Source organism: Asterias amurensis, chromosome 11 (assembly GCF_032118995.1).
Source record: "Asterias amurensis chromosome 11, ASM3211899v1".
In the NCBI taxonomy this organism is placed as follows: domain Eukaryota; kingdom Metazoa; phylum Echinodermata; class Asteroidea; order Forcipulatida; family Asteriidae; genus Asterias; species Asterias amurensis.
In genome coordinates this window covers 21,173,563-21,199,986 of record NC_092658.1, presented here as the reverse complement: position 1 = coordinate 21,199,986, position 26,424 = coordinate 21,173,563, and the positions used below count along the sequence as shown (strand labels likewise).

General features: G+C 38.2%; 1 protein-coding gene across 2 annotated transcripts in view; it reads left to right on the top strand.

Annotated features, from left to right (window-relative positions):
• LOC139943834 (AP-4 complex accessory subunit tepsin-like) overlaps positions 1 to 26,424 on the top strand; it is a 226,851-nt gene that overhangs the window by 33,972 nt on the left and 166,455 nt on the right. For both annotated transcript variants that reach the window (XM_071940668.1, XM_071940667.1), the window contains one exon: positions 21,630 to 21,737. The gene's annotated coding sequence lies outside the window, so the exon portion shown is untranslated. The remainder of the gene's footprint in view (positions 1 to 21,629; positions 21,738 to 26,424) is intronic.

The following is a 26,424-nucleotide window of genomic DNA, read 5'->3' as shown; positions in this document are numbered from 1 at the left end:
TGAGAGGGAAATAGCATGCATTGATCCAAGCATCAGGTTATATATTGCTGCAGGGGAATAGCCGCCAAACATATCCCGATCACGTTTTAGTGCCCTCTTTTCAAAAATCACCTGAATATTTGAAGCACTTAACTTGTCACATGTCATCTCGAGCGATTTCCCCCATCGTTCAATAAGGAGTAACCGCAGCTTACCTAGGAGCGACAGTGTATTCGAGTGCTTGTGTCCCACTACTCCCACCCACACCTACGTTTACTGTACACGTGTCCATTGACTTTTCTCTAGTCTTTCATCAAGCCGCTATAATCAGAAATAAGGACAACTACTACAGTATATTTGACTTTATTCAATTCTTATCCTCTACCGCATCAAACCCGTAGGTAGTCTTGGTATCTCACGTTGCCAATCTCGCGAGACCACCTCTCTGTCGGCGTAAACCTCGCGAGGGTTTAGACAGCTATCGAGGTGGCTGATAGCGAAAAGACCAATGCCGTGTATGTGATAACACCTCACACACTTCTCCGCTGTAAGCTTGTACTTTAAGATCCTTGCCGCTATAACTGCGTGCACTTTGAAGGCCCTTGACACTATTCGTAACTACCCAAAATAATTGTGAGCATAAAAACTTACATGGTAACAAGTAATGGAGAGTTGTTGGTAAAACATTGTGAAAAACGGCTCCCTTTGAAGTAACGAAGTTTTTGAGAAAGAAGTAATTGTCCACGAAAATATTTGATTTTGATCACGAGACCTCAGAATTAGAGGTCCCGAAATTAAGCATCTGAAAGCAAACAACTTCGTGTGACAAGGGTGTTTTTTGTTCCGTATATCGCAACTTCGACGACCAATTGAGTTTTAAGGCCCGGTCACACAGGCCCCGATAACGAGAACGAAAACGAGAACGATAAAAATACACGCTCGGCTCGCGATTGGTTGAATTGCTCCACGCAGAATACGCCCACGCCCATTCAACCAATCGAGGGCGTGCATTTTTATCGTTATCGTTTTCGTTCTCGTTATCGGGGCCTGTGTGACCGGGCCTTTACCAGTTTACTATTTTGTGCATATGTTGAGATACACCAAGTGAGAAGACTGTCAAGTGGTCTTTATGATCTTCGCCGCATATAAACCGCATGTACTTTGAGATCCATTACTGGGTATAGTCGTAGTTTTTCCTGGATGTGTTTCGTGAAGTATTCGTTATTGATGAATACTGTTAATATTGGGATTCGGTGAATAGAGTATCAACAAACTATGGCACAGCAATGAAGGCAATACAAGCCCCTGTGTGAGTCTAGTTTGTAGTATTAATTGATTTGTTGTCATGGGTATTGATGGTAAAGGCTATTTGAGGGTGGGGGGGGGGGATAGACTGTTCTCGTTATTATGATGATTAGGCATATGGTTAAATGTATACTACGTTGGAACAGCTAATTTCTGTATTCAAAATTAAGTATTAAGTTAGCCTTGCTCAAGGCAGTCGAATTATTCACTCCGAAAAAAGACCGCCGCTGTATAAAAACCCACCCGTATTCACTGTGCGTAAAACCCACCCGTATTCACTGTGCGTAACATCGCACGACACGATGCCCCCGTACACTATCCGCATGCGGAGGCCGTCAGGCCGACAGCCTTGTAGGATCTGTGTTGAAGCCACTGACCTCATTACTATAATAAGCGAAGAGTTCCCACGGTCAGCTCATTACCATAATGCCCGCGAAAGACGAGACATGTTTACCTCACACACCACCACCACGGACGCATGATAGGGTCCAAAGGTCGTGATAAGGGAAGTGCGTGATTGGACGTCAAAATGAATAATTCATTTGCCTCACATCCTGTGTTGTCTGATAGGTCTGACGAACGATATTCATATTCATGAGCTGCATACTAGCATATCCTCGAGCCCCCCCAATTTCGTCCACTATTGGAATTTTTTCAATACAACACATTAAAACGGGAAGATACAGATCCGACAAGGCTGTCGGCCTGACGGCCTCCGCATGCGGTTAGTGGTGTACGAGTGCGATGACTTGTGTGAACAGTATTCGTGCGATGTGACAGTGTGTATACGGGTTGGTCATTCGGTGTGATCGCACACACCATGCACAGGGTATACGGCGGGTGGGTTTACAGCTGCGTCTTTTCGGAGCGAATAATGCGACTGCCTTGAGCAAGGCTAGTATTAAGTGGAATAAATTGATCGGTTTACAGCCATGAACTTTTAGGGTTGACGGACAAAAGGGTTGTCGGATTATGGAGTTGTCGGAACATTGTCACGACATGTAAGTGTAGCATGATATAGGGCTGTTGAAACAAAAAGCTGTCGGAACATAGGGTTGTCGGAACATTGGGCTGCCAGAATATGTATGATAGCCCGAACATTGGATTGTCGAAACATAGGAGTGTCGGAACGTAGGGTTGTTGTAACTTAGGACTGCCGGAAAATAGGGTTGTTGGAACAAAGAGTATTCGGAACATTTCGGTTGTATAGGGTTGTCAGTATAGGGTTGTTTGGAATTTTTTGTCGGAACAAGGGTTGTCGGAACATTAGGTTTTTGGAACAGAGAGCAGTCACCTCTTGCATCGTTGAGATGACAATCCCTTTCTGGCGAGCTACTCTTTGAATTATGCGACAATAATGAATTGTGTGACAAAATAAATTATATGACAATTTATTATTCAGATGTAACTAATCTTGTCAAATGATTTCGGTTTCAAGTAACTGGTATCGATACTGATAGAATTTTATTTGTAATTTGTTTGATCGTGACAACTGACGTACATGTACTACGGGTGCGTTTTCACGGTCGTAACCAAAACTGTTTCGGTTGAAATGGTCATTGCTTAGTCACTGCCCATTGACCGAAACAGGTATTGGTTAAGACCGCGAAAAAACACCAGGGCCAAATTTCATAGCGCTGCTAAGCACACAAATTTGCTTAGCATGACATTTCTCCCTTTTGATAAAAACAGCCAAATTTCCACGTGATATTCAGGACAAGCAAGCAACAGCTGAATTTGCATTAAGAAGTAACATGCAACAAATTCAAATTTGGTTGGTAATCCTGTTTTTATCATGGAAGACATTTCATGCTAACAAACGCTAAGCAAATTTGTGTGCTTAGCTGCTCTATGAAATTGGGCCCAGGTAAGACTGAAACTTTTTGACTTGGACATACTGAAGAACAGACCAGACAACAATGGAATCCCCTTTAAGTTACGTGCGAAGTTTGATGCATAGTTCAATCTCAGTAGTGCAGATGTATTAGGGATGACTTTACGCTAATGCAGGGACTTTTACCAGTTGCTTCACTTTCCATGCTACAATATGCAATTCTGATAATCAAAAATTTCCGCTACTAGTCTTACGCACGGTGGACTCCCGACCCCAAACGGGGAATTTGTTCCTACACATTAAAATTGCCACTGTCGTTTAGTGCTTTTCAATGGGGAAATCTAAAATCGATTAAAAAGGGAATCTTTAAAGGCACCGGACACATCGATTATTACCGTCAATAATTATTAGCATACAAACTTACTTGGTAACGATGAATGGAGAGCTTTTGATAGTATATAACGCGTTGTTAGAAACGGCTAGCTCTGAAGTAACGTAGTTTTTGAGAAAGTAATTTCGCACTCAAATATTTGAACTTAATAAGAGACCTCAGCTGAGGTCTCGAAATCAAGGCATTTGAAAGAGAACAACTTGTGCGACAAGGGCGTTTTTTCCTCCGTTATTCTCTCGCCACTTTGACGACAAATTGAGTCAATTTTTTTTACAGGCTTGTTATTGTATCCATATGTTGGGATAAACCAATTGAGAAGACTGGTCTTACAAATACCGAAGGTGTCCAGTGCCTTAAAAAAAAAACCAATCAGGTTTTTTTTTTGAGGATGGCATTTCTAATATGCAGAAAAAAAAAATTGCAAATGGGTTACGGTTCAGAATTTAAATTAAATTATTCACTGGGCGTAAAAACAGTGGCAGAATGATTGAACCGTGCAAAACCCCCAAGGGGAATCAATGCTGATGCATATCATAATTCATGATGGAACAAGGCGTCTAGATTGTTCATCTCTTTTATTCCTGCCTGATGAAATGCTTTCAAATGAAACCTCAATCATAGGTCTACCTCTTTGGTTATTTGGGGAAAGTGGCGAATACATGACACTGTGATTGATGATTGTAGTTGAAGAATGAATGAACGTTTTTTTCTAAACTTGGATTTGGCGATCTGGGCCACCAAAAAGTGCCCGTTATAAAAGAATAATATTCAAAAGGAGCAATATTATATAGAGAATAATTATTATAAAAGAATAATATTATATATTAAGAATTAATGATCCACACATGGTTCGAACTTGTGTGGTTTTCATTTTACTTTGTGAACTAACCCGGCCGATCTGACGTTTTGTGGAGGCATCGTTCTACAAAATGGAGGACCGTGTTAGTTCACAAAGTCAACTTGCACAAAGTACCAGGAAAATCACTCAATTCAGAGGCGTTTTGTGTGGATTGTCATATTCTAGTTTTGAAAATCTTTCCAATCATATTAAATCCATAACGAAAGTTTTCTCTAGCCCAAATTGCACAATCTAAGGCGACTCGGCCCTTATATGTGCCAATATATTTTTGTCTTCAATGCTGATACCATGTATAAACAAAATGGGCATACATTGTGTTCTTATGGAAATACGAGCACAACATGTATACAGTTGGCAAAGTGATGATCAACAAACTTGATAGAATCTTGCTCGATTGTTTATATGTATTGTGATTTGTCACTGAACAGAATATCAAAAGAACGGGAATATATTCCCCAATGATGAACCTATACACTTCAACCTACCGCTAAGTGCATGCTGTTAATCAAGGGGCCCATCGCAATAAATTATTCAAAGTGCTGCTAAAATACTGGTAGTATAACATGATTTGCAACAACGTCATTGGTGGTTTTTAACATTTCAGAAAATAGTGTTCACAACTGTGGCATTACTGCACTACTAATGAAACAAGAAAACTAGTAAATTACCCAAGTCAATCAATTGATAATTCATCTTTGACGAAGGGCACTGAACATAAAAAAAAAATCAGTTAAAACGGGTTATCAAAATAATGCACTTTTCCCTAAAAAGCTTCGAAACAATCAATAAATGAATCATTCAGACGCTTTCTTTATTTTTGTAATTTCATTCTCTGTGTTTTTAAATTAAGAGAGTAGGCTCAGTGACAGATCTTTGCAAAAACTGAGCTGTTATCCAGTAAACAATACAGTGTAAGTTTTCAGATCTAAGCCATATAAGCCATAATCCACTGATTCAAAATTGATTGATTTGTGGCAGTTGATAATCTTAGACGTGAAACCAATGTTTGTATGAGAGAGATTGGTTGTTGCCAGCTTGGTGTTTATATCCCCTTGTGGGAGTTTGCTAAGTTCTCTTGACGGGAAGATCATCTAATCAAACAAACTGAGGTTAACGATCTTAAAAGAGGCAGTGGGCATACCTTCTTGATCACAGTAATATAAGTACTCTTGAACCGTTTACCGCGTTAAACTACTAGTTGGTTGTAGCAAACTCTTGTGAAGGTTGGTTAATTCTAACTAAGGTAAACGGTTCACTATGGCTTCCCCCGCAATTTGTCTGCAGATGACAACCGCGGGGTATTTTTGCAACGACTTCCCAAACGAAGCTTTGGATTCATGGGGTTATTATGTACAATAAAGCAACTTTGGTGCCTTAGGTGCAAAAGAAATCCTTAAAGGCAGTGGACACTATTGGTAAACTCAAAATTGTGAGAAGCGGCTCCCTCTGAAGTGACGTAGTTTTCGATAAAGAAGTAGTTTTCCCACAAATTTGATTTCGAGACCTCAAAATTCGATAAGGTCTCGAAATCAAGCATCTGAAAGCACACAACTTCGTGTGGCAAGGATGTTTTTCCTTTCATAGTTATCTCAACTTCGACGACCAATTGAGCTCAAATTTTCACAGTTTTTTTAATTTCATGCATAGGTTGAGATACACCAAGTGAGTGTGTTTGACATTTACCAATAGTGTCCATGTTTCTAAACTATACTGTTTGACTCGCGCAATGAGGTTTGTGGATTCGAGCTACGCTTTCGCCGACCACAGTTTGTCTTTAAAACCCTGTCCACTTTGGTTATTATTGAGCCTGCGATATTTGTGTAGCCACCGGCTTACCTTGTTCAGCTAGAGTAATGTTAGCACAAAGTAAACACCGACTATGGACTAAGACATCATATTTGACACGACAGAAAGACAAATCTATCATTTGTATTAATACTATTATTTTCATTTCAATAAAGCCTATTTGAAAATATTCCGTCAGTTGTACAAGTGGAGATATTTTTGAGATATTTTTTTAATTAGAACTTAATTAGAGGATGAGTCAACTTAAATATGCTTATTGTTTGTTCAATCTTTTGAAAGGTTGTTCAGAAATAAATAATAATACAAATACGAAGTTTTTATTATTTTATCTTTAAGTATACAGGACGGACTAACGATAAACACGATAAATTGTGACAAGCGACAGTTTGTTTTATTATGACATTTGACACTAAGTTCATGTATGTTGTAATAGGGTCATCGTTTGGCTTTTATCAACCTTGATTGATCGGAACCAGTAATCAAGAAAGTTACACTAAAGTTTTCATGTGAAAGTTTTAGCTGAATACAGTTTCTAGGCCCACTTTTTGAGAGAACAGCAAAAACCTAAGTATTTTCACCAACGCTTATAGCGAGGTGACAGTGGGTACCCACTGAATCGTTAGCCGCATCCGAGACCATAGAAATTTCGACAAACATTTAGTCCTTTAATGTTCTTATTGACGGCAGCATCAATTACTTCGCAAGATACTTACATTATACTATACCAGAACCATCTTTCTAAAGGAGCCTTTCAGGTTGAAGTTACACAATTTGATCGGGATCATCAACAAAGCATACATTTTTGAAATTAGCTTTAAAGTGATATGAAGTTTTTCCATTGAATGACCAAACTACCGTCAATGCTCATGTCATGGGTGTACATATCGATTCATTGGTATATGATTAATGGTTGAGTGTTTGTTATGGGTTTGTGTATGGTTTAAGTTGTGTTTTAATATACCGTGCACTTTGCAGTCGCAAGAAGGCACAAAGTCATGCATACAGTCATCTTATGATCTGAGTCGCCGGAGGAATTTCACACTAGATCGTACAATAACTTGTCGTTGGGTTGAAAATTCAATCGATCTGAAGTTGTCGAGTCGTCGGAGAGCCACAGAATGTCATTCGGTCAATCTGAACCAGAGGGCATTCAAGCCGGCCACGCAATACACACCGTTACCCTATCTCGTCTTCAATCGATCTACGAACTTCAGTCCATGGTGTATCATGCACGGGGTGATGCTTATTACTGCAGCCTGTGCCCCATGACTCCAATCCTCGCACGTTTGTCTTCTTCTTAATGGCACTGTGACTGATTTCACGAAACGCTAGGAAAAATCCCATCTCGACTTAGGACGAGTAACTCGTTCTAACTCCGGATGGGTTCGATGCGTCCGTACGTCTATGGATACGGAACTGAGCTCGTCATAAATCCTAAGATTATCCTAAGTTAAAAAGAGTTTGATGAAATCGACGGCTAGACACGTTTGGTAGTTGTTAAAGACAAGCACTCTCACTTGGTGTATACCAACATGCATAGAATAACAAACCTGTGGAAACTTGTACTCCATTGGTCATCGAAGTTGCAAGAGAATAATGAACGAAAAAACACCCTTGTTCCACAAGTTAATTTGTGTGCTTTCATCTGTCTAATAAAATGCTTCAGCTGAACTCTTTTATTATTAGGTCGAGTAGGAAAACACCTCTTTACTACGTTACTTCATAGCGAGCCGTTTCTCACAATGATTTATACTACCAGTAGCTCTCTGTTGCTCGTTCCCAGTAAGTTTTTATGCCAACAATTATTTAGAGTAATTGCCAATAGTATCTAGTGTCTTTAAATGGTGAAATCGAGCGCAGCAGCTAGCTAGGCTCTGCGGGGCAAACTGCCACTTTCCGGTCCACGAGCTTGCTCAAAAGAGCTTTAATGACGCTCAGTGTCAAACGAGTCGATAGTCTGAAATGAACCCCAACGAAGCGCGAGCCTGGATGTAATTGTTACGCTGTCTGATCGTGTGTCAAGAAGCACAATCCATCTACCCACACGCTACGGAAACCAATCAATGTAAAATCGGCTTCGGCTTCAGGCTCCGTTCTCTCGTCTGAAGCCCTGATCACGTACGCAAAGCACGCGAAATTGTCAAAAACAACCGCGGGGCCAAGCTAGCCTGAGCCCGAATCTGGAGCCAAAGCCGTGGTTTCGACAAGGGCCGTAATGAACACTTTAGTAATACAATCCTATATTTGATTGGTTGATCTGAACTTGCCACTAAAGGATCTTCCTCTTTTGTACTGTATTGACGGCAATTTTGTAGTAGATTTACATTCCGGGGGAATCTAAACGCGGGAGCTCAGAGCAGATTTGTTCTGTACAGCAAAACCTTAAAATCATGGTCAATAATAATTGCACTGAGACTGTGAAGTAGCCGATTTAATATGGCCCATCCGTAAAGTGAAAAAAAACACCACAAAAACAATTATCCAAATACGATACTTTACAATAAATACAAGACAAGATAAATACAAGGTTTGCGGTAACACCGCAAACCGAATATACATTTGCACCTCACCATGCAATACACAAACTTTATAAGGTTGAGCAAGCGTAAGAAAGTCATGTATTGATACCGCATGCAATACCTCAAATCCATCAAACTATATTATTGATTCCACGGCATCCATTACGTGAAAATATCCATCCCATTAGTAGGTATAGAGTCTATTTAGTTAAGAAAGTAATGCGATTCTTGTAATTGGCATGTTGGCAAACTGTGCTTTCGACCTATTACATTTCAATCCTCCATGACACAACCGAGTTAATATAGAAAGCCGAACGCAATGTAGACTCTACACACCTCAGTTGTAATGAACATTCACATTCACCTCACCGTGTTCTCTTTAAATGCACCCTAGGGTTCGACAGGGAGTGTTTGAGGCACACAGATTTGTTGGCTTCGTTTACCAAGACACACATATCCAATGTGTTATACCCAGAGGTTCATTTCCGTCAGTGTAATTGGCTTTTCGGGGTTGGCTATAACTCTCTTGCTAAACTGTGATACACCCTTGTAGTCTTAAAGTTCTGAAAATCAGACTGTTTGAGACACGGATAATGATGCTTCCCATTAAAGGCACAATATACTAGTGGTAATTACTCAAGTTAGAATAAAAAACTTACTTGGTAACGAACCAATGGAGGGCTGTAATAATAACAAATTCCTATTTAGCGCATTTCACAATAACCGTATTAATGCGCTTTACATTAGTGCCCTTGTCATAGGGCCTATAACATCCCTTTTTAATGTTTCTCAGCTCTCTTGGGAGTATACAACCTGGGCAACAGTTAATACCGCTCCAAAGGCTTTTTCATTCACATTATCAACCTCTACGTACCTTTCAGGTACCCAATTATGGGTGAAGAGAAGCAATTATAGTAAAGAATCTTGCACAAGGACACGTGTCACGACCGGGATATAGTGTAACACAGAGAAATGGCTCCCTCCGAGTTTGAGAAGGAGGTAATTTCTCACTCGAATATAAAAATACTTCAGCTGAAGCCTTTTTTTAGGCATCTGAAATCACACATATCAATTTGTGAAACAAGGTTTTTTTTTCTTTCATTTGTATTCTTTTGCAACTTTTATGACCCATTGAGTTCAAATTTTCCAAATTTGTTATGTCATGCATAGCGTTGGGATACACCAAGTGAGAATACTGTCTTTGACAATTTATACCAAAGGTGTTCAGTGCCCTTAAGTTCGGAGATTTGCATCTCATTTTGACTTGTTCGGATTGTTCGTGTGGTGGGGACTTCTGAAAAATAACAGTAAATGTTTGTGTGAATGAACTTTGTAATAACCACTTGTAAACAAACAGCGGCCTACACGCTTGAAGAGCGCCACGTTTGACGGTATAGCCAATACATAATCAGTAGTTGATGACCACTTGGTTACATGTCTGGCTGCAGACTCGAAGCGAACTAATAGTATTACACAATAGAATGGCGTCGGAAATTATACGGTTATCCTTGGCTCTTATGACATTAATGACGTAACAATATTGGCTGTACTATAATTAATGATATCACCAACCTTACATCACCACTCGTTAAAAGGAAAACAAAATTAAAACTCGCGCAGGGAATGATTGAATTACCACGTGGGTCTTGGTCTATATGTGGCTGACATCAGTGGATAAATTTAATTGTACCTATCAGGTTACATACGAGGCTTGGAGTTAATAACCGAATAGGGTCATATCATGAAGTTCTTGAGTAATTTACTTAAAAGTAGGCCCATATCAGTTTTCATAGATGTATTTCTTGGGCTTGGTGTTTCGTAGTGTCGTAGCTGCCTCAATTCGTATTTCTCAGCATTAATCACCGGTTGTGATTTGAGACATTGTAAAAGCAGAACTAAAAACTTGTACATGTGTACCATAATACCAGTCAGTATTGCCACAATTGGTTAAAGTTATGTTATATTCCGATAAATCTACCCTGCGGTAGTAGAATACAGAAAGACAATTCTCTATGAACAAACTCTACCTGGCAAGTAGATACACACATGGTGTTACCGCAAACCAAATGTATATTGATACCTCACCATGCAAAGCCTCATATCCTATTTATGTTTTATTGCTATTCATTTTAGCAGCTTCTGGATGTACACATTTTTAGGACTATATGGTCTTTAAGCAGGACGGTTCTTTTCACAACTATAAGCAGTCTCCCGAATTCCCTAATCTATTCCGCTGTAATAGAATTTAATAGCAAGACGCTTGAAGTTCCACAAGAACAAAACTCTACACAGCAAAGTTGCTGTCATGGTGTTACCGCAAACCGAATGTTCACCGGTTTTAATGTAGTGCATAACTGAAGCCGTTTGAAAGTGCATATCGGTGTTCTAGACTGGCAAAGGTGTTATGTTCGAATCCCACCATAGTAATATGCCTGTGATTTTTTTTTCTCACATAACTCGGGAAAGTACTGAGCATACGGTGCTAACACATCGTGCGAGGGTTAACCCAAATAAACATGGTTTTGAACCGTTCCAATTCTTCAAATCTTCTCTGTGACCGGTTGTACTTGATTGTTTACAATTACATGCACACAGGGTCTCGTACCACACCTCTCCCTTTTCATAACACATAAATATCGCGCTAACAACTTTATTTTAACGCCTTAAGCAGACAGCTTCATTCTGATGCTTAATAGTTGCCGCCACCATCAATCTTCACAGTAGTTAAAACAATGTAAACTGTTAACAGTTTTGTCTGCACTTCATAAATGTTCGAGGCTGGCCTGGTAATGTGATACTGTGGAATGAGCCAAAGTGATTCATGGTCCACGTCAATTTAGCATCGTCAAATTAAATTGCCAGCTGGGAATATATGCTCCACTGACAAATTCTATTCAAACTTCTTTCCGAATGATTGATGGAAAACAGCGCTTCAAGTTTACCCGTTCGCTCATTACAGTTGTAGATGTATAAAAACGTCGATATCATTTCATCAGTTTACGGGGAAGAGAAAGATTTATTGTGACTTTAAACATTTGGCCTGACCCTACCAATCAATCGAAAAGTTCAATTGAATAACACGTTGGGCGTTCCTACCAAATGGCATAGGAGGGGATAGGTATTATTGTGAGAAGTGCTTTGTAAAAAAGTTACTTGTATATAAAGTTTTGCAACTTCGAAGAATATATTGTCATTATTGATTTGTTTTAATTAGATGTACAAATATTAAGACTTTTTATTATTAAGTGACTTAATTCAAATTTTATGTCAACTCAAATTCATAATGAGTGGCGGTCAATTCCCTTCAAAATCACGTTCATGTCATACTTGATTGCATTCTTTTCATCTTCAAAAAGAAGTGTTGGTACTTTCACAATCACATTTAATTAAATCATTTTACAACTATTTCGTAAAGGATATAGGTACAACAAACTTATTTTTGTCATTTAAATTTAATTCGATTCAATCAAATTTGATTCATTTTTATTGAACTATGTTTAATTTACTTTTGACAAGTCATTTCGACTCGAACCTATACTTATGAAGTAAATTTCAGTAAATAATTACTAACGTGTACTTGCTGCCACATGAATAATAAATTACTCTTATCGTGTACGTACACGATACGTACACGATAAATTACCGCGTACGTACATGATCACGCAATATGTTATCGTGTACGTACATCACCACGCAATACTTTATCGTGTACGTGCACGATCATGCAACACTTTATCATGTAAGTACATGACAACTTTGGATGTATCGTGTACGAACAAGATAACGTTTTTTTTTTATAAATATCGCGACAATAAGCTCCCGTACTTATTGATCTTAACGTCTAGAATAAAGTACAGCAAAGTAGCGGTGTATCCTTAAAGTCTATAAAGGCAATGAAAGGGGAATTGCAAACGAACCATACAAAATGAACAATCGAAAGCACACCAATCGGGAGGTAGCATGAGATAACTAGAAAACATTAAATACGGTAATTGTTTCGACTTCATTTGTTGTCTTGTTATGGTCTCTCTAGGTAAAAGCTTCTGTCTCACACCTTCTTTTCGTGATTGATTTCATGATTGGTTTCATGGAACGCAATTTCTATTGATGACAATTATTTATTAAACCAGTCGTTGTGATAAATGAATAGTTAAAAAACAAAAGTAACCACAGTGAAACTTGCTAATGTAGATCCATTCACCTAACAGCTAAACTTAACACAATGTCGTCAAACTCGTGGGGGTCTCTCTTTCGATCCAGTGAACAATTCATAAGTTATTTATTTTTAAACCACAATTGAAAAATTTGAGCCGAACGAAATCGAAACCACAGATCAACGAAACGGTTGAGTACAACACCTTAGGCGGTTCTCGTCGAATGTTGCATGTAGCAAATAGCCACGTGTATAGAGATCCTGGCCAATCAGCACTGTTGGTTATTATCAGGTGACTTTGGCCAGGTGTTTCTCCAGAAATAAATGAAATGTAGAAGAAATCAAGATAGATAAACAACCATATCGGTATCGCTGAACTCTAAGATGCTTATAAATTACAGGATTCTATACCATTTCTATTTGATTTCAGTGAGTTAGTTATACCTAGGCCCTATAGGTTTAGATTTAACGATTCTGAGAATTCGTTTGTTCAAATAAATTATGTATTTGTTAAGATATTCTTTAACTGTAGAGTTTGTATTATAGAGTAGACGTTTTAAAGAAGTATATTGATGTTATCTAACTGTTATAAAGACCAGTTTCAAGTGATTTAGTGTATGTAAAAAACACTGTTACGTTCGATGGAAAGTGCTGGCCATTGTGCCTATTAATCAACCAAATTAGCCCTATTGAGGTATGGCGGACGCAATACCTTTATCACGGTGTGGTCATCTTGATATTACTCCAACTCATTGTAACCAAACTGAGGCTGGACGAAATAGTCTGGTGCCATGCTCAATGAATATTAGCATTCATTACTGCTATTGGAAACAGGGAACATGTGACAGCTTGATGAAGGTCTATAGGAGTGCACTGTTTAGTTTAAGTGTAATTCAAACATAATTACCAAAACCTAATACTGTATGTAACATTGTGTCTGTCATCATCTCAAAAGGCTTTTGGTTTACACCAGTTTTATTTTAGAATCATTGGTTACCATGCTATAATGGAAAACATAAGCAGGGAAGCCCTTTCACACGGTAGCAATTTAACAATGGTCCCTTGCTTACTAAGTATCAGCGTGGCTGTGAAATATTTGCCGAATGCACCTCGTGTGAAATATGTTTATGTTAATAAAGTATTGACATTTTGAGAAGATCTCACTTTAGGGACCTTGGAGGGTTCAAACACTGTTGTCCTTTCACAAGAAGTATACGTACAACCTTGCTCAAATTTAGCTGGGGACCCATGCTAAACTGCTGTCGTGTGAAAAGAGCTTAATTTGAGCTTTCCCCCCAAACATCTCTCAGCAGTCTGTCATTGAGACATTTGTGCTAAATTAAAACAGGTGGATTTGAGCTCTCTTGATTGCCTTTTTCCAATCGAAAAAGCACATTGTGAGCCTATCACATAAAGTGTGAGAAATCAACAATTTCCATGATTAATTATGGGTGCGTGTGTGCACTCACGCAGCGGCTTTTCAAGTACCTCTCAGACTTTCCGAAAAACATGTCGTAAAATACAATGAGTTATGGGATTCATTTATGGTGGTTTGTTAATTCTCTTTCGGAACGGTGACTAAATGTCAACGACTGTTGCATGTACGATAAATGCTAGGCACCGTTGTCAATTTCCTATCTCAATTTTAGTACCCGTTGCTCATTTGACATGATCTACAAGCCCCGGGATCTAACATGGTTTGGTTGTATAGAAACACTTTATAGTTAGCATTGGTTGTAAAGCCTTTGACTCTAACAACTCCTAGTCAAAATTGACCTGGATGCAGATCATAGAGCCCGACGGGCCTGGCTCATTTTGTCGTCACAAATTGTCAAAAAGTCACATAAAATGGTTACTTTGACGTAGAGTCCCAGTATAAATCCAATTGTTGATCAGTTTTCGGGTCAGCCTGACCCGAAAAGGGTCAGGTTCCCTGGGATCGGGAACCCTGGTCAATATGCAAGTCTTGCACGTATTCGAACAATTGAACCCGTTAAAGTGCGTTTCCTTCGTGCGTTACAGTAATGTGGGGCCAAAGTAGACCAAAAACTGTTCAGCACGTGCGGGACTTGCACAGTGTATTCTACCACCCCCGGTGCTTTTGCGAGTGTGCCTTGTGTAAAAAATCACACGTCGAAAGGGTCAATTCAAATAAACGAAGATTGGCACATTTTTAAACTAGCGTTGGCTATCTAAGGTACCACGATAAGTATATCAATAACAAATCTGTAACCATTTCTATTTAAAAACAAATTCGGAGTTCAAACTTTGATCACAAAATCAAAGTGTTTAAAGGTTGACCCGTGCCATTTAGTCACTGTAATCATAAAACATAAATTGTTGAAAAAGATACTGCAAACATGTATGTAACATAATTGCCAAGCCCACCAAACCACGCAAAAAGTAACACAACCACTGACAATTTGTTCTAATAATATTACCAGACACAAGTATTGAATAAACACTCTTGAAGTGTTTAATCAGTTGCCGGGAAGCGAAGCCTATTTTGAAAGGACTCGAGTTGTTTTGACTGAAACTGACCCGTGCCATAATTTTACCTAGCTAGCGAGAATTCTTGTGAAACTGAGATAAGAAAACTGACCACTTTATTCTTTCTCGCAACTCAAAATTTATACGCATTTTACAAAATGTAAATACATAAGTAAACAGGCTCGGTTAAAGGTACTGGACACTGTTGGTAAATCTTTAAATAATTGTCAGCATAAACATTAACTTGGTAATCAGAAATGGGGAGAAATAGATAGTATAAAGCACTGTGAGAAACAGCTCCCTCTGAACTAACGTAGTGTTTGAGAAAGAGGTAATTTCTCACTAAAATAATAAAATGCTTCAGCTGAAGTATTTTTTATTATGCATCTGAAAGCACACACATTTGTGTGTAAACAATGGCGTTTTTTCTTTCAGCATTTTCTGGCAACTTCGATGACCAACTGATGGATGAGTCAAAATTGTAACAGGTTTGTTAGGTTATGCATAATATGTTAGAATATACCAAGTACGAATACTTGTCTTAAAATAACAAAGGTGTCCAGTGCCTTTAAAAAAAAAAGATATTTGGTAACCATTTATTAGGATACTATTGCCTTCAAAATATGATAGAATAGTTTAATTAACGACTATCCACACGATGTAAATAACAATGCCTCGCTGAATGTTATGTATTTGAAATATTATTACCACAATGCATGATTAATATATTAAAGTGAAAATAACTGATGCGGATATAGTAATATTTTATTTGTTGTATACGAACTTTGCTTTGAAATGCTATTCTTGTTGATCGGCTGTATATGGAATAAATATATTATCTTTAAGCACGCAATTTACTGTGTTTGTTGATATTTCTGTTATGTTGTATATGTATGTTCAATTGTCACTTGCATGATTCCAGAAAGCTTTACTCTGCTAAAGCTGTGATGTTAAAATTGACGGGTGATGCATTTTTTTATAAAAAAAAACAAAACAAATTGTTCACCTTATGGTGTTAAAGCCATTATACACTTTCGGCACAGAAAAAAAAAACTCAAAAAGTTTTACAAATAACTTACAGGGTTTACGGAAGGTGATGGTGAAAGACTTATCTTTAAATATTATTCCATGAAATGCTTTACTTTTTGAGAAAACATTGAAACAATTATCAATTCTTGACGTCGTATTTATAGTAAACACATGTCATGACACGGCGAAACGTGCGGAAACAAGGGTGGGTTTTCCCGTTATTTTCTCCCGACTCCGAGGAAAGATTGAGCCTAAATTTTTAAAGGTTTGTTATTTTATATATTTGTGATACACGAAGTGTGGGATTTGGACAATACTGTTTACCGAAAGTCCAATGGCTTTAACACTAGTTTGGAACACTCTCCCAAGAGATATTTGTACATCTACATCCCAGTGCTTCAAGACCATTTTAAAGACATATTTGTTCAAACGTTCTTTCTTCATCAATTTCAAGTTTTCTGCTGAAAGAGCCTTTATTTTCTCTTTGTGCGCCTTGTGGGTGTCTTTATTGACAGATTTGTGCCTATAAGTATTTTAATTATTAATATTACTTTCTAACAAAGACAATAACACAATTGGTGTTATTTGTAACACCATGTTAATTTTGACTCGCTCTTTGGTAGCTATGATACAACACCCATGGTCTTAATTACAACACCTCTGATGTTGCAGCAAGATGGCTTTCGAAACACTATTTTCGATTTGGAAGTAGCCATGTAAGACTTAGAAGAGGTGTTCTGACTTGAGTTTGTTCTAAACAGTTTCGTTCAGTTCAAATATCGCGAGGAGAACTGTTCACTGAATGGCAACATTAGGCTAATGTAGCTAATATACCATAAAATTAACCTGTGAAAATTTTGTTTCAAAAGGTGGTCTTGTTTTTGAGATATTGCCGAAACTCTGGAGCGGTAATGTCCACACTGGAAGAATAAAATGCAATTGGAATACACAATATGAGAAGCGTTACAGTCAGAAACGCTTCTCAGGTTCAAATTGGTGGCGATAAAAAATAAATATCTGTTTCCATATCAATATATCAAAAGCCCAGTGTTTAACAGCAAGACTTCAAAAGAAATGTGTTCTCGTCGCTGTTTTCATAACCACAATATCCCGAAGAGAAAGGTTTCGCAAAACGCATTATACTTATCCAAAGCTGCTGTACTTCTTACCAAGTATTTGTTTTTATAATGTTGCCATTTATTATGAAAACATATACAGACCCTTTTAAAGGCAGTGGACACTATTGGTAATTACTCAAAATAATTATTAGCATAAAACCTTACTTGGTAACAAGTAATAGGGAGAGGTTGATAGTATAAAACATTGTGAGAAACGGCTCCCTCTGAAGTGCCATAGTTTTCGAGAAAGAAGTAATTTTCCACGAATTTGATTTCGAGACCTCAGGTTTAGAACTTGAAGTCTCGAAATCAACTATCTAAACGCACACAATTTCGTGTGACAAGGGTGTTTTTTCTTTCATTATTATCTCGCAAACTCGATGACCGATTGAGCTCAAATTTTCACAGGTTTGTTATTTGATGCATATGTTGAGATACACCAACTGTGAAGGCTAGTGTTTGACAATTACCAATAGTGTGCACTGCCTTTAAGCACATTTGCTTGTAGGAGCGTATCCCATCAAAGCCATTAGCAAGCGAAGCGTTTAGTGTAAACAAAACACTTGGGTCACATACCCCTCGCTTGTGTAACCTCATCTACGTCTCTCCTGATGAAACAAATTAATTATCCATCAACACACATGTGTCGACCACTTTGTTTTTGTCCATGAAAGCAAAGTGAGTCTCGCTTTGTCAAAACATAGCTCGATATATTTTTCTTAACGCAAAATGCATAATAGCCATGAACTAAGTGCACGTAACTTATTAAGAAAATGTTTTTTCAGTATAGACCTCCGCCACTTTCGCAATGTAGCTACAAACTGCCCACGATCTGCCATTTTGGCAGTCAAAATTGCCAGTAAATATTTACATGGTGCGCGGCTTCCGATGCTGTGCCTAAACCACACACAGCACATGAACACCAGGGAAATCTCATTGCCTAAACGCCACCACCAAGAGTATGACGTCACACGAGTTGGGTAAATAGACCGCGTGTATTTTGAAAAATTGTGCCCGTTTGAGTGCGATGTTTTGTTTTACTCTGCGCGGTTTGGTACACACATTCTCAAATTTCAACTTTTTATTGACACGGTTTCCGAACAAATGATTTCGTGAACAGTTTAACTTCAAACGCGGTTTTCTCCAAAAATGAAAGTTTGGCTGCAGTGGTTAAATTTGCCCCTCGTGAAAACAATGACAAATAGACCGTGCAAGGCTCACGTCTATTTTGAAAAATTGCGTCTGTTAGAGTGCACTTTTTGTTATCCTTTCACAGTTTGGTACACAACGTTCTCGAGATGTTTTGACGAGTAAGAGTTGGACTATCAATGTCTATTCTGATATCGCCTGAAGACTATTTTGGGTGAAATGTTATCTTAAAATGCAAAAGAGAAGTGAACAATAAATTTAAGGCAGATGTTTGGCGGGAAAACACGTTAAAGGTAAGATGCTGTGCAAGTAATATTTTAAAACTGTTATTGACTAATGTAATAATAGGAAGACCTCCAACAAATGGCTGGATTTTGCGCAGTTGGTAAAGCAGTACGTTAATCCATAGGTCTTAGGTTAAAGTCCTGCTCCAGTCATTATTCTTTGTTCACTCCAAAACCTTACAAAGTCAGTTTCCCTTATGGTGTAGTAACAACTTAATTTGGGTGAAATACACAGTTAGAACGATACATGGGAAATCTTGTGACTCATTATACGAAATAAACAGCTCGTTTTGTTGTGCAGTTACTTTCTCAAAGAATACAATAAAGACTTTTGTGTTAGTTCGCCCGGACACTGATGTGTGCGTTTTAAGCAAGTCCCATCCCATCTGAGTCTGTGTGGAATGGACTCAGACAGAATAATGACGACCGACCAACTGGCATATATTTCTATACATAAACAGACTCTGTTGCTAAAAGCTCCCGGCTAAATGTTTTGACTTTCCACAAAGATGAACTTGTAAAATCACTGGGTATTTCTTTAGATTTCTGATTGGATGAGAAGGGGTAGATGTTTGAAATCTTGTCACGTGGGGTGAGAGAAACGCAGTGGTCAATGGAGGGGTTGCGCCATCTTTGATATAAATATTGCTTTAGTGAACATGTGTACGCGCTGCGCACGACTCTCAGCCAATGGTAGCTTTTCACGTGTGCACAATTCATCAAAGATGGCGGCCAATGACGTCTATTGCAATCCATTTAAAACCAATAAACGAGACAAGGTAAGCGTATTATTGCATGCACTGACAGACAGGGACTCAGAAATCATGGTTTTCTGAATAGAAATCGACAAGGGGCATGCTCTTTTTTGAAGGGTCGAGAGGTAAACAAATCCATTTGTTATTTTATGCCTCTTTGTTCTTGTGATTATTCAACCGTATGTAGTTGACAGTTGAACACCATCTTAACAGAGTTAGTCTTGTGCATCAGTCGTAAGTCACCTATTACTTTACTTTACGGCTGTCATCACAGAATAACTACTTTAACATTTTTAAACGCAGTGCCATTCAAACGCGTGGGTTGCTTGTTTCTGTTTGATGATCAATCTAATCTTACAAAGAACTGTCTATGGGGGGGGGGGCTACTGCCTTCGGCTACTGCATATTGTATATAAGCTTGATTCCGTTTTAAATTGTTAAGAATAAATCAAAAGGTTTCGAGAAAAGCACTACTACTGTATGGAAGCTTGTACAGTTCTCAATGTATTTCTTACAGGCAGTGGACACTATTGGTAATTGTCAAAGACTAGCCTTCACAGTTGGTGTATCTCAACATACACATAAAATAACAAACCTGTGAAAATTTGAGCTCAATCGGTCATCGAACTTGCGAGATAATAATGAAAGAAAAAAACACCCTTGTCTCACGAAGTTGTGTGCGTTTAGATGGTTGATTTCGAGACCTCAAATTCTAAACTTGAGGTCTCGAAATCAAATTCGTAGAAAATGACTTCTTTCTCGAAAACTATGGCACTTCAGAAGGAGACGTTTCTAACAATGTTTTATACCATCAACTTCTCCCCATTACTCGTTAACAAGTAAGGTTTTATGCTTATAATTATTTTTAGTAGTTACCAATAGTGTCCACTGCCTTTAAGTCTACTCCACTGGTTTTTTTTTTGCACAAAGATAGACAAAGTCCTTTACATTTACTCAGTCAGTTTCACTTATGGTATATTATTTGACAGATAAAAAGTGTGAGATGACCTACGTGCAGTTATCTGTTTGAAGTTTTTGGTGGAGAAAAAAACGAGTGCATGAAACCAAAATCCAAAATGTATCGTCTGCAAACCTTTTAAATATATTTTTTTTTCTCATCAAAATCTTAAGACATTTGCTTTCTGCTCCTACATTCGGCGGATATCAACCGGACTTGATTGCGTTAAATAGAGATTGTTTTGTCAATTTATTTATGTAGTTTGGTTATTGCCGCATCTGTGACTGCATACTTGGTATGTGTGAAGTGTAAGTGTCATGTCCCTGCAAATAGCATTAGTAAAGAACCAATCAACAATTTAACCGGTCATTGTGCAATTCACTTTTGAGTTGCACTTCACAAATCTCGGATCAATTTTTTTTTCTGGATTCCCGTCCCGGTGGGCATAACCCGTTCGATGTCAGCCTGACCCTTTCTTGATCAGCCTGACCCTTTCTCGATCAGCCTGACCCTTTCTCGATCAGCCTGACCCATACGGAAACTGGTTTAAAATAGGATTGATTTCAACTGAGATTCTGCGACAGGTTGATCAAATACTGGGACATTCCAAGTCATACTGACCCAGAAATGAGTCAAGCCCCATGAGACCCTGGTACGGGTAAATTCTGACCCTGAATTCGTTAAGAGAGTGCATTCTCAACATGAAAATTGTCTTCACTCAAAACAAATATAATTCAAAATAAATAATGGAAAAAACACATTAAAAAACACGTCTGGATAAGCAAGCAACTGATTGCTTTCGTGGTTACCGTCACCTGTTTCTTCCATATTTCATCCGATGACAGACATTATGAGTAAACTGAATGATTTAGTGCCATCTTATTCCTTCATATAATTGTTTTTCAGGATAAGGTTATTGTGCAAAAAGTGCAAGGATACGGAGTTCCAGGTATGCCATTCATGTTTCTTTTTTAACGAGTATTATTTATCATGCCTATAGATGAATTTCCGAATATAAGATGTCGACTGACTGTGGTGAGACTACGTGCCAGTTTGCGTGGAATCTTTGTTGACTGTTGAGATGTATGTATCACCAAGAGCCAAAAAGGTAAATTAATGAATTAGGATGTTTAGTCGACTTATTATTTTGCAAAACTTTGCGAGAGAAATGTTCGTGCAAAGCTCAGTTCATTGAGGCTGGGTTTCGCATAGTACTCGGTAAAGCAATATTATTACATGATTTAAATACATTAGACACTATTGGTAATTGTCCAAGACCAGTCTTCTCACTTAGTGTAGCTCAACATCTGCATAAAATAACCAACCTGTCGCAGTTGCGAGATAATATTGAAAGAAAAAACACCCTTGTCACACGAAGTTGTGTGCTTTCAGATGCTTGATTTCAGGACCTCAAAATCTATTTTTGAGGTCTTAAAATCAAATTCGAGGAACCAAGTAAGGTTTTATGCTAGTAATTATTTTCAGTAATTACCAATAGTGTCCACTGCCTTTAGTAATGGTGTAATGGAAGGACTCATGTTGATGTAAACACGTTTTGTCAGTTTTTCGAATTTATATCTGAGAAACGATACTGTCGGATGCATTCCCCATATTATGTGCCCCAATTACGAACTATTCTTCCAAGGTGAACAAAACCGCTCCGGATGTACAGCGGTATCGAAAAAACGGAAACACTTTTTTGAAATGAAATTATTTTCAGAAGTTAGTTCTATTTTGTTATCTACATTTATATTATATAGGATTAAAACAATCGCAGTTCCGCAAACTTAAGATATTATGTTCCTTAAGTCTATATAACAAATCAAATCGGACGTACAATTCTTTATGAGGTGTTTGCTCGCTATTTGAACGGGTCGATCCCACATCAATAGGCTTCAGACCCTAGTCAACTGGTTTCGTACGTGTGGTTGGTGAGGCAAGCCATACAGGGATCCATATAACCACGTTAGAGAATGGGCACCACCCTTTACAACAATAGTAACGGCACACATGCCGTATTCGCAGACACTTTCATTAAAGTAATTGCGATTTGCAAAGTTGGTTCTCTTATTTAATTCTCCCTGAGTGGATATGTCTGAATTCAGAACAAGACAAAACAAAAACAAGATGGCACCATGAAATAAATTAATTCAGATGCTAGTGTCTTGGTCATAACATAGAGCAACCGCATCTGTACGGCACCAGACTCTGATTGCTTGCACAGTGTTGTCGTCACGTTCCCATTACGTAGTACTAATTGAATTACACCAAGTGTATTCAAATACTTAGAGGTTAACGGACGACAAATCAGAGCCAAATATACCAACACCTGCGATCTGAAATCTTATTAAAGAACACAAGTAAAGCTTTGATTATTACTTAGAATGCTGAATCACGAATCCACGAAACGAAAGAAAAAAATAACACCTTGTATCGAAACTGGACGGTACACAATTTATACACGTGTTCAATGGATTGGGTCTGCAAGATACATTGACCAGGCAAGTAAGAGGATACGGAGGCACGGATAGACGGCACGGATACATTGATCAAGAAAGAAAAAAACGGTGGCGAAATGAACACGAATCAATTTTCGTAAGTGAAAAGAAAATTATAGGAGTGAAACTTGCTTTAAAGGCAGTGGACACTATTGATAACTACTCAAATATTATCACCATAAAACCTCACTTGGTAACGAGTAATGGGGAGCTGTTGATGGTACAAACATTGTGAGAAACGGCTCCCTCTGACGTGACGTAGTTTTCGAGACAGAAGTACTTTTCCACGAAATTGATTTCGAGACCTCAAGTTTAACTTGAGGTCTCGAAATCAAGCATCTGAAAGCACACAACTTCGTGTGACAAGGGTGTTTTTCTTTCATAGTTATCTCACAACTCCGACGACCAATCGAGCTCAAATTTTCACAGGTTTGTATTTTATGCATATGTTGAGATACACAACGTGAGATGACTGGTCTTTGACAATAACCAATAGTGTCCAATGTCTTTAACTCTCAAATTTGTGTTAAAACACATTAAAACATTTGTAAAGTATTACGATGTACAAACACCGATCGCAAATCATTGGAGCATTCCTGATGTTTGTAAACATACAAGCACAACTTGCAAGCGAGAACATCCCACGTCGTATATTATATTTAAGTGTAGTATAAAGCTTATACCCAGTCGATACACACCCCTTCATGTTTGCCTTGGCAGTCAATAAAGGGAATCCGTGTGCCAACACACATCGGTGTAAGGGTTAAAACCATATTAATGTTCCCCTTTCCCCCCGATGCAAATTAAACATCTTTTCAAGGGAATCCAGCTATGGCAGCTGCGATATTCCAACTGACTGACGATTCAAGAAGTCGTGTTGGGAAGAGATGCTTAAAGGCACTGGACACTGTTTATAATCACTCAAAATATCATCAAAACTCACTTGTTAACAAGCAATGGAGAGCTGTTGATGGTATAAAACACTGTAAGAAACGACTCCCTCTGAAGTAACGTAGTTTTTGAGAAAGAAGTAGTTTCTCACTAAAGTATTTGAATTTGATTTCGAGACCTCAGATTTAGATTTTGAGGTCTTGAAATCAAGCATCTGAAAGCGCGCAACTTGTGCGACAAGGGTGTTTTTGCTTTCATTATCTTGCGACTTCGACGACCAACTGAGTTACCTGGGGTCGATTTCACAAAGAGTTAGGACTAGTCCTAGGAGATATACAAAACGTAAGGCTAGTCATAAATTATGACGAGTAACTCGTCCTAACTCGAGATAAGACTAGTCTTAACTCTTTGTGAAATCCACCCCAGTGCCTTTAAAGATCTCAGTCTGAAGCTAGCCTTCATCATATCGACGTGACCTTATTGTCATGTCCATGACATCGTCAAACGAGAGCAGAACTCATTCTCTAAAAAGCATCAGCACTATGTCATTCATAGCTCAGTCACTCCGAACCACATAAAACGTTAAGGCACTTTACATCTAAATGGGCCACTCTTTTAGACCTACGCCATTTGGTTTCTAAAAAGCAATCCCCACCAAGTATGACTGCATGCCGAACCTTTCCAAAAGGGAAGATATGCGTTTGGTGGTCTTAAAACTAATGACAATAAAATCGTTTGAATAGAAGAGTACACAATAGAATCGGGTGGATATGTTTTGGCGTATTATAATGTCCTTAACTTATGTAAGCTTTCCACAGTGTAACGCATTTTGAGAAACATTTCACTTCTAAGTGTATCAGTTTTTATCCCTGAAAACTGTAGACGAAATATTTTCTAAGTTAAATTTACACATGTATGTTTTACTAACATCTATACATTTATATATGATTAAAACATCAAACAGCTCTTAAAACCAAAGGTATACTTTCCATTAAGGACAAGCCACCCCTCTCAAAACAACAAAAGAAGATCATCGAAATCATCACAATTTTAGGATAAAAGTGCTTTACGAATAAGAGCTAGAAATTGATCCCAATAGTCTCCTTTACCTTTACCTAACTCGTAGTCTTCTGACCGTGGGGGCACCCCTTGAGGATTTGTAAATCAGTTTCCTTCATCCACTTCGATCTTCAGACTTTCTCAGGGAGGCATTCAGCACAGGCCCGTCCACTCCACGATGTTGTCCTCCCACCTTTTTCTCTGCCTACCTCTCTTTCTTCCTCCTGGCACAGTGCCTTGCAGGATAGTCTTAGTAATAGTCTTACTTATTTCAAAACTCAGAACTACAATGTTTCTCCAGTACCTGCCCATGTGTGTCGTGCTGTCACTATTTGAGTAAACTCTGCTTAGAACGAAAACTCAAGCCTCTAAATATTTTACATTTTTTCTATGTAAGAATCAGCATGAAATATTGTTTCTCTGCTCAATGCCGAAAGACAATCATGTCATTTTCAATTCAAATTTTGTTTCTGAAAGTAACAAGCGGGCCTTTTAGATATGAATTGGTCATACACAGAAGAAATATGCTTTTTTAATAAAATCATGCCTAACCTTAATATATAAAGACACTGGACACTATTGGTAGTTGTCATAGACACTTGGTGTATCTCAACATATGCATAAAATAACAAGCCTGTGAAAATTTGAGCTCAATTGGACATCGAAGTTGCGAGATAATAATGAAAGAAAAAACACCCTTGTCACACGAAGTTGTGTGCGTTTAGATGCTTGATTTCAAGACCTCAAGTTCTCAATCTGAGGTCTAGAAATCGAATTCGTTAAAAGTAACTTCTTTCTCGAAAACTACGTTACTTCAGAGGGATCTGTTTCTCACAATGTTTTATACTATCAACAGCTCTCCATTGCTCGTTACCAAGTAAGGTTTTATGCTAATAATTACTTTGAGTAATTACCAATAGTGTCCACTGCCTTTAAGCAAACAATTATTTTGGGAAATATGTGTATCATCAATAATTAGAGTTTATAGAGCTTTTCAAACTAGGCTTAGGAACCAATTTTATGGACATACAAAACACCATCAATGTGGATATGCTTGTTGGCAGCGAAAGTGCTTAACGAAACCCATGGCCAAAATATTGAGTGGTCTAGCGGCAAAGCCTCGGATAAATAGTGCGTAAGTCACGTAGCAAGTTCGGTATTAATGGATACCATTTACACTCACAGCAAAACTAGACTTGTTCGAATGCATTAAAGTGTACCTATTGTGTTTATAGCAGGAAGCTAGCTAAAGCTAATTTTGACGTTGAATATAGAATAGTTCTTTCTCCCTTAAAATTTAAATTGAAATGAACAATATTGCCTCCCCTGTGAACAATTTAAAACTCG